Genomic DNA, 15,689 nt, shown 5'->3' on the forward strand with positions numbered 1-15,689 from the left:
AAAATGTAAGGCTAAAGAATCAGAGTGGTTAAGTGAGTATGCAGATGTGTTTCTTGAAGAGCTGACTGAGATGCCTCCATCTCGCGAAGTAGATCTTGAGATCGAGTTAACCCCCGGAGCTCAGCCAGTAGCCCAGCGTGCATACAAAATGCCAGTCCCTGAAGCCATAGAACTTAAGGAACAGTTAAGACAACTGTTAGAGCAGGGATTCATCAGACCCAGTGTCTCACCTTGGAATGCGCTCATTCTCTTTCAAAAGAAGAAAGATGGAACATTAAGACTTTGTATTGACTATAGAGGATTGAATCAATTTACAATTAAAAATAAGTATCCTATCCCTAGGATTGAATCAATTAACATTAAGACTCTGTATTGACTACAGAGGATTGAATCAATTAACAATTAAAAATAAGTATCCTATCCCTAGGATTGAATCAATTAACATTAAGACTTTGTATTAACTACAGAGGATTGAATCAATTAACAATTAAAAATAAGTATCCTATCCCTAGGATTGATGAACTTCTGGATCAGTTAAGTAGGACCCAAATGTTCACAAAGATAGATCTCAAATCTGGGTACTACCAAATCAGAATCAAGGAGTAGGACATCCCAAAGACATCATTCAATACTCGGCTATGGGCATTATGAGTTCATAGTCATGCCGTTTGGATTGACTAATGCCCCGGTGACATTTAATCGTCTTATGCAGGATATTCTCAGAGAATACTTGGATGATTTTGTTCTTGTCTTCTTTGATGATATCTTGGTATACTCAAAGAATGCTGCAGATCATGAAGATCATGTGCGCAAGGTTCTAGAAATCCTAAGGAAACACCAACTCTTGCATAAAAAGAGCAAGTGTTGTTTCTCTGTCGACTATGTGGAATACTTGGGATTCATAGTGTTAAAGGATGGGATTTCTCCTGACGCCGCAAAGATCCAAGCAGTCGTAGAATGGCCAGAACCCAAGACAGTAAAGGAAGTCAGAGGATTCCTAGGATTAACCGGATGGTATAGGGTCTTTATACCTAGGTATGCTTAGATAACATCCCCTTTAACTAACCTTCTCAAGAAGAGTACACTTTTTCAGTGGACTGCAATGTGCTAGAGTGCCTTTGATAAACTGAAGACAGCCTTAGTAACCAACCCTGTCCTTAAGTTGCCAGATTTTACCAAACCCTTTGAGGTAGTTACTGATGCCAGTGGGTTTGCCTTAGGCGGGGATCTTATGCAGGAAGGTCATGTAGTGGCCTATGAATCCAGAAAAATCAGAACACATGAGAGAAATTATGCCATCCATGACTTGGAGTTACTCTTAGTAGTTTATGCTATGAAGTTGTGGAGACATTATCTTTTGGGATAGAGGTTCACCTTGATGTGACAGCAGATCATCAAAGTCTGAAGTGGATCTTCACCCAAAGGGATCTCAACATGCGTAAGAGGAGATGGATGCAGACTCTGCATGCGTCAAAGGAGATGAATGCAGACCTTGCAAGAATTCGATTTTAAAATTAAGTATCGATCAGGGAAAGAAAATGTGGTGGCAGATGCGCTCAGCAGAAAATCCTCCTTGCTTGCAGTTATAGTGGTGTCAAATCCATTGATCAGTGTAGAAAAGGAGAGAATCATGCAGGACAAATTCTTTGCCCCTATTGCTACCCTTCTGATGCAGGAAAGCAAGACTCCTCAGGAAATGATTTAGTCAAGTGGAAGTTCTTCCCTCTAGAAGACGCCACCTGGGAGAAAGAAGAAGAGTTAGCGAAAGATTACCCCCACTTTGCGAGATGAGGACATCTCGCATTTTTCAAGTGGGAGAGGATGTAAGATTCCTCCTCAGCCTGAATAATGATTAGGCTCTACTTCAATCCCCTATAATCATTCCCTATTTCTGAATACAAGAAAATATTATTTTTCTTGTTTTTACCTAGAGAGATAAAAAATTCTAGAGAGAGATAATTCAATATTTAGATATTTTTGGATAAACAAATTCTCCTAATATCAAAAACATATTTCCTTGAAACAAAAATTCAAAGTAAAATTTTCAAGGTCAATTAGGAATCAATTAAAAATGATTTAAAAGACCTTAGCCTAAGGTTCGAGATTTTTTAAAAATTTTGGATTATGGTGGTCTAATTAAGGTTCCTATGGGCCAATAAGATTAATCCAAGTGTTGGGATGAGATAAATCCAATGAATAAAAGAAAATACCCAAAAATGAGTAAATGCCCACATAAAATGAAGAGTTGACTGAGTACAAGGTTTATTAGTTTTAAAAACTATGAGATATTACTAAAAAATTGAGATATTTTGATATAATGATACATTTTTGACACCTTGGTAAGGAGGGGGGGAGACTTCAAGGAGGCACCTATTTCACACATGTGAATGAGTTTTAAAATAAAAAATATTAATATATTTCTATCTCTCCTCTCTCCTGAATCAAACTAGATCAAAATGGGAGCTAAACTGGTTTAAATCTTGTCCAAATTCAACCAAACTGAAGCTGGAAAATTCTAGAACTTAGTTGGACTCAGTTAGCGGCCTCCCTCACCTATAAATAGACCCTCATTCTTTTGTATTCTCATTTGTGAACTATACCATGCCAGTATTACATTAAAATAAGTATATTTTCTATTATCCCCTAAAAATCCTCTACAATTTGGAGAGATTGGAGTTTCTCTCTCTCTTCAACCTTCCTTGAAGCTTCCTCTCAACATACTAACCAATTGATTGGTTGGGGGCTTCTTCTAAGAATAGAGAAGCAAGCAAATCAAGAGGTAAGATGTGATTTTATGGTTTTTTCTCTAATATTCTAAATGTTTTCACTTCTCAACTCCTCTCAAGCTTAAGAAGTATTCAAATGAATGGTTTTTCAATGCAAATGAAGCTCCTTAATGAATTCTAATGATTAATCACAAAAAGATTATCTTTATGCTTAATTTAGAATATTTTTAAAGTATATCTCTCTCTCCCCCAAAGAATGGTCATTCCTATGACCAATTCTCTATTCAAATGATGCTTCTCATGGAGCAATTCTTAATTCTAAAATCAAACTCTATGCTAGTTAAGCTAGAGGCTAAAGAAATAGCTTTTTAATGCTTTTATGTTATATAAATTATGTGATGAACTTATGATTAGATCCACAAATTGGATTTAGATCTATTGATAGTTAATCTATCATAATTGTATTACTAAGTTTTATTCTTTTCAAAATTATTAAAAATTATCAGTAATAGTAGCGGAGCTATGGTAAAATTTTTAGAAATTAATACATAAGTCATTTTTATGCATAATGTGAAAAGAGGACTTCCTACCATATTCTAGGATTAGTCATCCTATGTTAAAAGTATAATTCTCATCATATCCATGGAAAATTAATTTTTAATATTTATGCATAAATAGTTAATTAGAGAAAAAGAGAAATTTTTAGTAATTTAAGAAAATTTTATGATATTTAAGAAAAGAAAGATTTGAATTAATTTTTGGTGTGAAAAGATGAATTTTCACCATAATTCTACCTAGGGAATTAAGGTTGAGAAATTTAGTGGTAGAAAGAATATCTTTAGATATTTTATTTGGTTAAATCACTAAATTGGTATTTATCCAAAAATAGATGTTTATCTGAAGAAAATCCTTGTTAGAACTAAACCGAATGATTTTGGTTAGACTACGAGAGGGACGGAAAGTAAACCTACTTGTCCATCTCTCGATCTGAATCAAGCAAAAACTTCGTGACCAATTCCGGTTCCTAAATACAAAGAATAGACTACCATTGCATTAAACACATGCCAAATGCTTCCACAGTCGTAGAAGCACCAAAGGTCTAATAACAACAAAATGTAGGAGTCAAGCCTAATAAACAAAGAGTGATCATAGAAAGAACATAAGGAAACTGCAAATGCCACCTTATTCCATGAATGCGAAGGTAGAGGTAGTTTAGAAGAAATCGGATAGGCGAGAGCCATTGAAGAGAAGTATAATCATTGATGCCACCTTATTCCATGAATGTAAAGGTAGAGGTAGTTCAGAAGAAACTTGAAAAACCAAAGCCATTGACAAATACAAGCATAATCAGTGGTGACAAGGGTAAAAGTAAGATGGAGGAAGAACCTATAATGGATCTTGATGCCACCTTATTCCATGAATGCAAATGTAAAGGTAGTTTAAAAGAAACATGACAAACGAGAGCCATCGAACAAAGACAAGCATAATTAGTAAGAGAAGCATAATCAGTGATGATTGACAAGGGTAAAAGTAAGATGGAGGAAGAACCTATAATGGATCTTGCCATGGATTCAACAACCCTAATCAGTGATGACAAGGGTAAAAGTAAGATGGAGGAAGACAAGCATAATCAGTGCGATGACAAGGGTAGAAGTAAGATGGAGGAAGACAAGCATAATCAGTGATGACAAGGATAGAAGTAAGATGGAGGAAGAACCTATAATGGATCTTGCCATGGATTCAATAACCAGTTTCATCTAGTGGGTTGGAAGAGGAGGACACTAAATTTAAGGAAGGAACTAGAGCATCTAGAATAATAATACCCAACAACACAAGAAGAAGGAGGATGCTAAGAACTTGAAGATGAAGAGACTTTTGAGATGTCAAGCTTAACATGAGTTGACACATGACGTGCTTGGGTGACCATTTCACCATTACACCATTGGATGATTTGGTAGCTGATACGATGGACCTTTACTAGTGATTCTATAGCTGGATACACCTACCTAGTCCAGCCAAGTTATGGTATACTTATCTTGCCAGCTCACCTAGTTAGTATGCCCACATTATGGACCGTGTGTACATAGTACTCTAGTACTTATGTTGGTTTTCACTTATCTTTAGTAGACCTCTTTTAAGAGATAAAAGGAGAAGAAGATTTTTCACATGTACATAGTACTCTAGTACTTATGTCAATTTTCACTTATCTTAGTAGACCTCTTTTGAGAGAAATAAGGAGAATAAGATTTTAGGATTCCATCTTTGTGCGTGTCATCAATTATTGTGAGAGTGTGTGTGCTTGTTGCAAAAGCTCAAGATCTCTCTCTCCTCCCTCAATCTTTTCATGGTATTAGAGCCTGGTTTAGGCTAAGGAGCAGAGTAGAAGTGAAGGAAGGTATGAAGGTAAAGGAAGAAGTACACGGGGAAGAGAATTATCATCTCTTGAGCGGCAAGCAAAGGAAGGTACGAAGGCAAAGGAAGCAACACACGGGTAAGAGCATCATCATCTCTTTACCTTCTTATTTTGGTACGATACCCCTTGGGTAGCTCTGGGAGCTACACATCTCCGATTAAGAGGAGCTGTGTTTGCAGGCATAGAGGTGCCTATATGGTGCATAATACTTCTTATTATGTACTTTGTACTAAAATTTCACGGGGTTAGATTTGCACTTTAGGTGTGTTTTGACCTCCGTTTGATCACTGTAGGGTGTTTTGGACACCTCTGGGAAGTTTTGAACACCTCTTGGAAGTTTTGATTTGAAACTATTTCTATTCGAACTCTAGTTATTGTAGTGTAGCAATATATTTTAGGCGTCTAGATGGTGATTGCACATGTATTGTTGATTGTGGGCATATTTACATGTACTTTGGTCACATGCTGTAACGTATAGATTGTAACGTAACATATTTTAGGTGTCCAAATGGTGATTGCACATGTATTGCTGATTGTGGGTGTATTTACATGTACTTTGGTCACATGTTGTATCGTATAGATTGTGTAGAAGTACTGCTATAGGAGTTAATAGATACTGTAGTGTTGTAGGTTATATATAGAAATTGTTTGTATGTAGATTCTTGGTTGTTACAAGAAAAGATATCTGACAACATCAACTAAATTATTAGTTAAAAGATTGACAAGAACAACTTCCATGCGTGGAAGTTTAGAATGATCAATTTCCTAATGGGAAAAGGATTTTGGGACTATGTTGAAGGAGAAAATGAGGAGCCTTTGGAATTTCCTAAATAGAATACTAATCCAACAGGGATAAATGCATTTAAAGACTGGAACTAGTGCGCAAGGAAAGTCATGTAGTGTGACAGACACTATGATAGGGCATATATAGGATGGCAACACTCTAGTAGTTACATGGCAAAACCTGGTGAAGATGTTTTTAGACAAACACAAAGATAAGGAAGTTGTAGCTAAAAGAGGAGCTACATATAGTGAAGAAGAAGAACATGTCCATCGTCGTTGAAGATCAAGGGTATTGTTGAATCCCTTGAATCTATTAATGTCTCCGTGGGACGATGACTTGGTGAGCATATGTTTGAATGGGCTTAGAATATAAGCTATTCCAAGACCTCTATTACTACTATAAAAGAGAATGTTTCCAACTTTCAGGATTTGCTATCCATGTTAATTATAGAAGAGAAGTTTTTGGGCAAAGAATCTTCCTCCCAAAGTAAGAACACTTCAAAACATCTTCTCAAATTCAAGTAAAACGAAGGAGATGATGGAGTGGATGGCGGCTGGGCAGCCCGGGGCTCAGCATCTCCGAGCTGCTCATGTACACGATGGATGATAGCCTCTGTTGTCAGGATGCTTTGTAAAATCCGCAGTGGTGCAAGGCTAGAGCATCCTCTGCCCAGCTCATGGCCTCATGATGTAGTCCTTCAATGGCTATGAGCTCTTTGTGGCCTGTTGCTTCCGCTCCATGGGCTTGGTTGACTTGTTGTTTGCTGGAGCTCAGTAATTCTATTGATAGCCGTGCCCAGCTCCTCTATTTGTTGGTCGATTTTTTCTACAGCTCCATGAACTATACATTGGTCTGGTATAACTCCTCAAACACCGCTCTCTCCTAGGCTTTGGCTAATAACATTTCGGAGGCATCTCCCCATGAACCTGACAGGGGGTGGGTTCTCATATAAACTCATGCTAAGAAAATCCTGCCTCTGGTGCTCCTCTTTCTCTTCTGTGGCATTCTTGGTGGCTTCTGCAGCTGCAGCAGCGGCGGCAACGAGCTCTTCCTGTGTGGGCTTGGGGCTTGGGGGTGGCTGAGCCTGTGCTGTAGGTGTGGGTTCACGGTATGGCCTCTTGGCTGGTGGGAAAATAGGAGAGGTGGATGGAGGGTATAAAGAAGAAATAGCGGCATTTGGTCCACTTAGCTGGATTGCACGTGGCAGCTCTTCCCATCCCACCGCATAATAAAGAACCCTGGTGAGAGTAATGTTGCTACCGCCAACTTGCCTTGGGTGGGGGGGTTTGGAGCAGACTACATGGAGCTCCCGGAAGAGGTAGTCGGACCAATTGACCTATTGCCCTTGGTGCACATGGGCTAAGGTTGTTAAGCTGAACCTGCTAAACATGTGAGTCCACCTAGTGGTGAGGAGAAACTGCAGAGCTCGTGCTGGCAGCATCACAAGGTCGTCTTGGGTGATGTTGCCCCACTCAACTCCATATTTGTTAGCATTCCCCCTGTACAGTGAGCTTAAGGGCATTGACTAGGCATATATGACTGCTCCATATGTGGGAGTGAAAGTGCCTCTTGCACAAGCCCTACGCTGAGCTGGACTGGATGCTTGTGGTCCTCAATATCCAAGACGACACCGGTGTACTGATTTGGATCATAAGATTCGATGAAGTATAAGGCATTGTACAAGTCCGGCCCCTAAGGCTCCAGGGTAGGTAGTCGGCCCAATCCAAGCAGCTCTGATTTCTGTACCACTGCTGGGTCAGTTGTTTGCAACAGCTCCATAGCATGGACCGGTGTAGTAAAGGAGCTTGTGCTCAACTTTACGATGATTCTTCATTTCGAATAGTCTACAAAAAAGCAACCATCACATTCAAATCACGTGCCCCACTTTGACCACCTAGCAAACTTCTCTGCAAAGCTCTCGAAAGTTCTAAGGAAAGTTTCTCTCCACCTCTACCCTGACATAACCAAGTAAGCATTTATCATGATGTCGGAAAAATACCCTGAAATAAATGTGCAGCAAAGATCGTCAATTGAATACACAAAGATCTTTGAGGTGGCATTATACCTCAAACTGAGAAGCTACTGTGGGAGAACACTCGATGTTTATTTCCATTTTATGATCCGAACTTCACAAAAAAATTAATTTTTTTTATTTTTATTTTTTATCCACGGAAACTGTTTCACACAACGAGACACTTAGTGTCTCACGCTGTGAAATGCTTAGGATTTCACGCCATGAATCCGACTTCACGAAAAATTTAAATTTATTATTATTATTTTTTGGATGCGTAACCCTAATGTGACGTCGATATGAGTGAATGGATGAGATGTGATGACATGTGAATTGGAATGTGAATAAATGATATGTGATGTGAATGAATCTGATGTGATGAGATGGCAACATGATGTGATTGGATGAGAATGAGTACACACATGATTTGAATGTGGAATAAGTAATGTGTATTGATGAGGGATAATGTGGAAAGACGAGAGTTCATTATAGAAACTATATTTGTGACCTGTTTGTAAATGACTGTTTTATGTCAAGAATGCTGGGGAAGCATTTTGACTGTCCAAAACATAATGGCAACCTCCTATAAGAATCGATGGAAGAGCTGGAATGGGGACATGGTCCACTTCCTCGATGACAAACACATTGCACTCTTCTTTAGAAACTAGCAAAGTTTCACACCCGAGCCGGTCAATATCAAACATTTTGCTCTCCCTTTCCTCTCCTCAGCCTCATCAATTTCTTCCTCTACTTTGACAGGTTCACCTCAATCGCTTCTTTCTCGACCTCATCATAATCATCTTTATTGGCCTCGCCCTTCATACCGGAAGTGCACCATTTTAACCGTATCGAGACTGGTCAAGAGCTCGTAAGGCTTTGCCTGTGAGCGACGTCCCTCGAGACTCCCGCCAGTTGTTGCAACGAACCTCCTCTTAGTAAAACACATGCCAAATGCTTCCTCCAGCATTCTGGGTAAAACAATCCTTTAAATGAAAAGAGAGGTTCTATGCAAGTAAAATTCTCGGTTTGAGATTGGTTCACAAAACCCCTTTTTCCATAATTCCCAGTTTCATAATGAGAATCCTTGATCTATAATCAAGGTAATCTACCCATCATTTGACTGATTATCCAACTAGATTCTTGGTGATTTCGGTAAAAGGAAAACTAGTTTAATGCAACGGTAGTCTATTCTTTGTATTTAGGAACCGGAATTGGTCATGAAGTTTTTGCTTGATTCAGATCGAGAGATGGACTAGTAGGTTTACTGTCGGTCCCTCTCGTAGTCTAACCAAAATCATTCGGTTTAGTTCTAACAAGGATTGTTTTCAGATAAAGATCTATTTTTGGGTAAATACCAATTTAGTGATTTAACCAAATAAAATATCTAAAGATATTCTTTCTACCACTTAATTTCTTAACCTTAATTCCCTAGGTAGAATTATGGTAAAAATTCTTCTTTTAACACCAAAAATTAATTCAAATCTTTCTCTTCTTAAATATCATAAAAATTTTCTTTGAACTAAATACCAATATCTATTTTTTTAATAAGCTTAAAATTCCTCTTTTTCTCATTTAATGAGTGCAATCCAAATGTCATGGGAATTTCTCTTTTATCATAAAATAAATCTATCTAAAATTCCTCTTTAAATTAAAAAATATTCAATATTCTAAATATACCAAGAGTTCCACTTTTACCATTTGAATTCCAAATATGATGGGAATTCCTCTTTTATCATTTAAATTTTTCTTATGCATAAACATAAATTTAGCTAAAATTTCTCTTAAAATTAAATAAAAATATCATTTAATTCCATTATACTAATAATTCCACTTTTCTCATTTAAATTATTGAATTCCAAATATGATGGAAATTTCTCTTTCATCGTTTAAATTTTTCCATGCATAAAAATAAATTTAACTAAAATTTCTCTTTAATTTTAAATAAAAATATTCATTATTTTAATATACCTATTTTTCTCTTTCTCCATTGAAATACATGGATCTCCATTATCATGGGAATTCCTCTTTTATCATAAAAATGAAATTACTAAAAATTTCTCTTTTTTTCTAATTAATATTTATGCATAAACATTAATAGTAGCAGAGCTATGGTAAAATTTTTGAAATTAATACATAAGTCATTTTTATGCATAATGTGAAAAGAGAACTTTCTACTATATTCTAGGATTAGTCATCCTATGTTAAAAGATTAATTCTCATCATATCCATGGAAAATTAATTTTTAATGTTTTGAAAAGAATAAAACTTAGTAATACAATTATGATAGATTAAGTATCAATAGATCTAAATCCAATTTGTGGATCTAAATCATAAGTTCATCATAATTTATGTAACATAAAAGCATTAAAAAGCCATTTCTTTAGCCTCTAGCTTAACTAGCATAGAGTTTGATTTTAGAATTAAGAATTGCTCCATGAAAAGTATCATTTGAATAGAGAATTGGTCATCGGAAACATTCTTTGGGGGAGAGAGATATATACTTTAAAAACATCCTAAATTAAGCATAAAGATAATCTTTTTGATTAATCATTAGAATTCACTAGAGAGTTTCATTTGCATTGAAAAACCATTCATTTGAATACTTCTCAAGCTTGAGAGGGGTTGAGAAGTGAAAACATTTAGAATATTAGAGAAAAAACCATAAAATCACATCTTACCTCTTAATTTGCTTGCTTCTCTATTCTTAGAAGAAGCCCCCAACCAATCAATTGGTTAGTATGTTGAGAGGAAAGCTCCAAGGAAGGTTGAAGAGAGAGAGAAACTCCATTCTCTCCAAATTGTAGAGGATTTTTAGGGGATAATAGAAAATATACTTATTTTAATGTAATACTGGCATGGTCTAGTTCACAGATGAGAATACAAAAGAATGAGGGTCTATTTACAGGTGAGGGAGGTCCGTTTATAATAATTGAGTGCCTTTAGGAGGTTCATTGAAACCAACTACTTTTTGGTTGTTTGGTCCCTGTAAGCTACTGTTCCTTCCTCAATGCATATTTCTTGGCTTGTTGGATCATCTTTAAAACTTGAGAAACCTTGGACTACTACCAAGGACAAACATTCTCCAGAACCATTATTCTTCCTTTCTTTGTTTACTCTTGGATGGTCCCTTCTTTCCATTATATGAAACACTCTATTGCACCGATCCACGCTCTCTCACATGCTCTCCCCAACAATACTTGCTCTCTCACATGCTCTCCCCAACAATACTTGCTCTCTCCCTTCTTTCCATTATATGAAACACTCTATTGCACCGATCCACGCTCTCTCACATGCTCTCCCCAACAATACTTGCTCTTCCATTATACCGATCCATGCTCTCCTCCATGCTCTTTCTAGCAATACCTACTCTTCCATAACATATACCTTTCTAGGTATAGGGTTATTATTGACAAAAATTTGCATCATTAAACATCCTTCAAGCTTTAATACACTAGCATGGAAACTACAAGTTTTTGCATTATTTTGTACTAATTTTGGTTTACCTAGAGACTCCAGTGTTTTATATGGCATCAGGTTGGACTGGCCCCTGTGTCAATTAGAGCTATGCTTGTGTTGGTGTTTCTAGCCCACTAAAACTTGAATATTGACCCTTGTAGGTTCAATATCCAAGTTATCATCCTCAATGGATTATAGTGTAGCCATGTTGGTTGATAATGTTTTTCCCATCCATTGTTTTGCTTTGTTGATTTTGGTCATAGACTTGCCTTGGGCGAGTCTTTTTCGCCCTATCATGCTCTTTCTTTTCTTGGGTCAAGGGTCCGAAGTAATTTTTTAGTTTTCTCCCATTGATGTACCCATTTGTTGTCTCAAGTCCATAAAGGGTCTCAATTTTGACTGACCCTTATGGAGTGATCTTAGTGATCCAAAAAGGCCCCAATCCCTAGAGTTTCAATTTTGTTTTGCTTATTACTCCCCATTCCAAACAACATAACTAAGTTTCCCTGCTTCAACTTCTTGTTTGATGTTTTGGTCAAACCATTTTTTATCTCATAGCTTTTCTACCATGAGCCCATGCATGGCTAATAGTCTAGTCTCTTCTAGTTTTTATAGGTCAATTAACCTCTCAATCATATCGTTTTCTGTTTATAAACTAGGAAAAATATATTTCATAGGCATTATTGCATCCACTCAATAGGTTAACCGAAACAAGGAACAATATATTTCATGGGCATCACTACATTGACTCCGTAGGTTAACCAAAACAAGGTATAATTTTTTCCCTTATATGGGGAGATTAATACCATAGAAGTATCGACTCCTAATTGTCGAGCCACGTCAATCAGCACAAAGGTTGTAGATTATATACTTACGGTTCTTGGAGTAGATTTCCAAGTCCTTTGGGATCATACCACTCCAGTCATCTTATAGCCCTTGGTGTACCACATAAGCTTTTTAGGGATTGAGTTGTGCCTATCTATTCCCCACACTTAGAGAAGAAGTGATAGGGCTCTACAACATATTTTGAAATCCTCATCCTCTATGGCATGAAAAAAGTACACCATTTTTACTGACCATAGGAGTTATATCTCACCAATGGGCTTCAAGGTAATGAGTCACTTGAGTTGGAAGATTCTAAGGTGTGCAACTAGATCCACTGAGGGGGGTAGGGAATATGTAAATTGGATAAGCTGTTTGTTTTGATACCACCACCATCTATAGCCCTAGTTGTTCTACCTTTTAGTTTGACTAACAATTGTTAGAAGACCATGAAGCACTCCAAAGAGTTATAGTGGAAGATGTAGTTGATGCAATCCAAGGTCGCTTTGTTTTTATGATGCAATACCCCTCAGGTCCCTCATATGTCCTCTTGTGCATGTTTGATTGTTCTCTAGTAATTTTCTTCCCATGCCCAAGAGGCATTTGAAGCCATCTATAAAAGAGTAAGGAACTTTAGAATATATTTTTGCATGCTTACATTACCTTTTTTAGAGGTAGATGCATGCTTAGAAAGCAACTTAATAACATTTAATGTTATTTTTAACCTATGAGACCCTATTAATGTGTTTATGCATGGCACAAGGAGAGAGGACTTTGACTAGGTGAGACTACCTGATTCTAAATCCTTAGGTAGTTTTTGGATAATCCCTTCATCAGAATAAAGGGAGTGTATTAAATTCGTAGGTGAGTCTCTTTTTAAAGGCATTGCTGGTGTGCTGTAAGCTTTGTAGGTCTTTCTTTTGGGGATCCAAATTGACATTGTCCCTATATAATATCCTTGAGTCATGAGAAGGTCCTTAAGGACCCACACTTGGCGTGTGCGGGTATATAGGGTCCTTAAGTCATGAGAAGGTATTGCTGATGTGCTGTAAGCTTTGTAGGTCTTTCTTTTGGGGATCCAAATTGACATTGTCCCTATATAATATCCTTGAGTCATGAGAAGGTCCTTAAGGACCCACACTTGGCGTGTGTGGGTATATAGGGTCCCATTCGGTTCTTTTTGCTAGAAACATAACTTTTTTATTTTAGGCCTTCTTCTTTTATGGGGAATTTCCTAAGGTCATTAGTATAGGTTCACTGGATTTGGGTACCCAAATTAAATCATTAGGAGGACATTTTTTTGGCTTTAAGTAGTTGTTTGGGTAGCCAACGTTATGATTTTTTAGCCTGGGGTTATCTTAAAACTTTTTGTTTGTATTGAGGTCCTAGTGATGACTTGTTTGTGTAAAATGTTCAACTATAACTGGCAAGTCCAAGACATTCTCAGGAGCCTTTAGCGGTAATACGATCAAGATGGAAGGTTTTTCACACTTAGGGGGTGTAGGCAATGTGTTCCATGGTAGAGCCAAAAGATTTTCTTCATAAGGCAGGTTTACAGTTTTGTCCTCCAATAGGAGAATACTGTTAAACCAAAAACTTTCAATGAAGCACTTTTAGAATCCTAGTCTAATTTGCATTTATAGTGACCCAACAAATTTCTCCCCAATAAGAGTTCTTTTGATAGAGCACTAGGAGGCATTACAAAGAGTTCTTTTAATAGAGCACACTAGGAGGCATTACAAAGAATTTTCCTTATGTTATGGGTGCTCAGCTATGTCGAAGACCATTTTATACACACTCAAACAATTCTCTATTTGGATTACCAATAATTGTTTGCACTTGTGTACTTAATCACTTGCTTTGTACGATAGGGATGCCCCTTAGCCCCCTGTTATATCTCATTGTTGTGAGGCGTTGAGTGTAGATTTTAGTGTGTTTAACTATTGGGCACCCAACATCACTTCCACACTTGTGGGCCATATCAACACTAAGTGAAAGGGGTAAAAGAAGCGATCATCAAGTAATAAATAATGAAACAAGCCAAAAAAACCTAAGCAATCAAGGTCATACATGCTATAGATGACTCAAGGCAACATACCCCATGTGGGATTAACTCTTGTATTGTAATTTTGCATTAATTACACTTCAATGTAACCCATGGGATGGTTAGGACTTGTATGAAGCTGCCATATCAGAGAGAAAATGACACACGCACTCTCACACCCCCCCACACACACACACACAAGCATAGAATTATCAAGATGAAAGAGAGCATAAAGCTAGAGAGAGTGCACAAGAGGTAAAGAACTTAGTCTCAATCCAACCCAAGGGAAGTTCCCTTTCTCTTTTGAAAATTTCACTTATATACAAGTCACTCATTAGTCGAGCGTCCAGACTTCATTGACTTTTGGGCCCAAGTAAAGCTTTGTATAATTTTTATCTAATGTAGATACAAGAGTGTGGGTGCATGGCCCATGTCTTGCCATTAATGCTAGTGAGAATGTGAGGGTGTAAGATTGTCTTGAAGCTACCTTGGAGCTCTTCAAACCATGGCAGTCAATACATTTTTGTTGAAATGTTATGACCTACAAAACCTTAGGTATACACCTTAGGAATATAGAGCGGTTGAGACCAGCCTAACATTGTCGGCGGGCAAGGCATACAAATGGTGGATGAGCCTAGCCGATAGTGATAGATAGCCTCGCACCTAGGTCGAGTTTGAGAGCGTATTCCACAAGAAATTTTTACCTGTGTGAATGAGCTTCAGAGGTCATGGTGTGAGTGGGATAGATGCTCCACAAGGGGCATAACACTCACGTAGTGTATGTCAAACTATCACGAGATACTTTTGAAATTCAAGGGAATCGATGCATTCCAAATTTTGTGTGGATTTATGCATGGTTTAGAAATCGAGTACGAAAGCTATGTGCAACCAAAAGAACCTAAATACCTCAGTGAAGCAATTAAGTACGCTTAGATATACGCTAATATATCTTGTAGATCACAATCAGTTTTCAGACAGCAGTCTAGGAAGGGTGGGATATTAAATTTTTTTTAAAAAATTTCAGAGGGACAAGAGGGACAAGGGGGTCATAGAGGGAAAGAGAGCAAAGAAAGGGGGACAAGGATGCCACAGGAAAAAGAGGCATAACAAATCTCACAAAGAAAGGAACCCCACAAACATGCAAAAGAAAGAGAAATATGAGAAAGCAAAATGCTTTCACTGCTTCGAACCTAGACATAGTAAGGTAGCTTTTCCTAAGCTGGGTGTTGGAAAGAATTCCAATGAGGCTAAGAAGAATGTAATCCTTCTAGGAAAGTACACACAATGCAGGTGTTACCTCTCCAGACTGCAGAGTTTAGGGAGTTAACAATCTCACACTGATAGCACCCACGTTAGTAGTGTTATATGAAGGCAATGTGGCAGTCGCCACATGATTTGATCCGAATGCATGGTTTAATAAACGACCGTGGAGT

This window comes from Cibotium barometz, chromosome 7 (genome assembly GCF_041138505.1).
Source record: "Cibotium barometz isolate CiBa-2024 chromosome 7, ASM4113850v1, whole genome shotgun sequence".
NCBI lineage: Eukaryota > Viridiplantae > Streptophyta > Polypodiopsida > Cyatheales > Cibotiaceae > Cibotium > Cibotium barometz.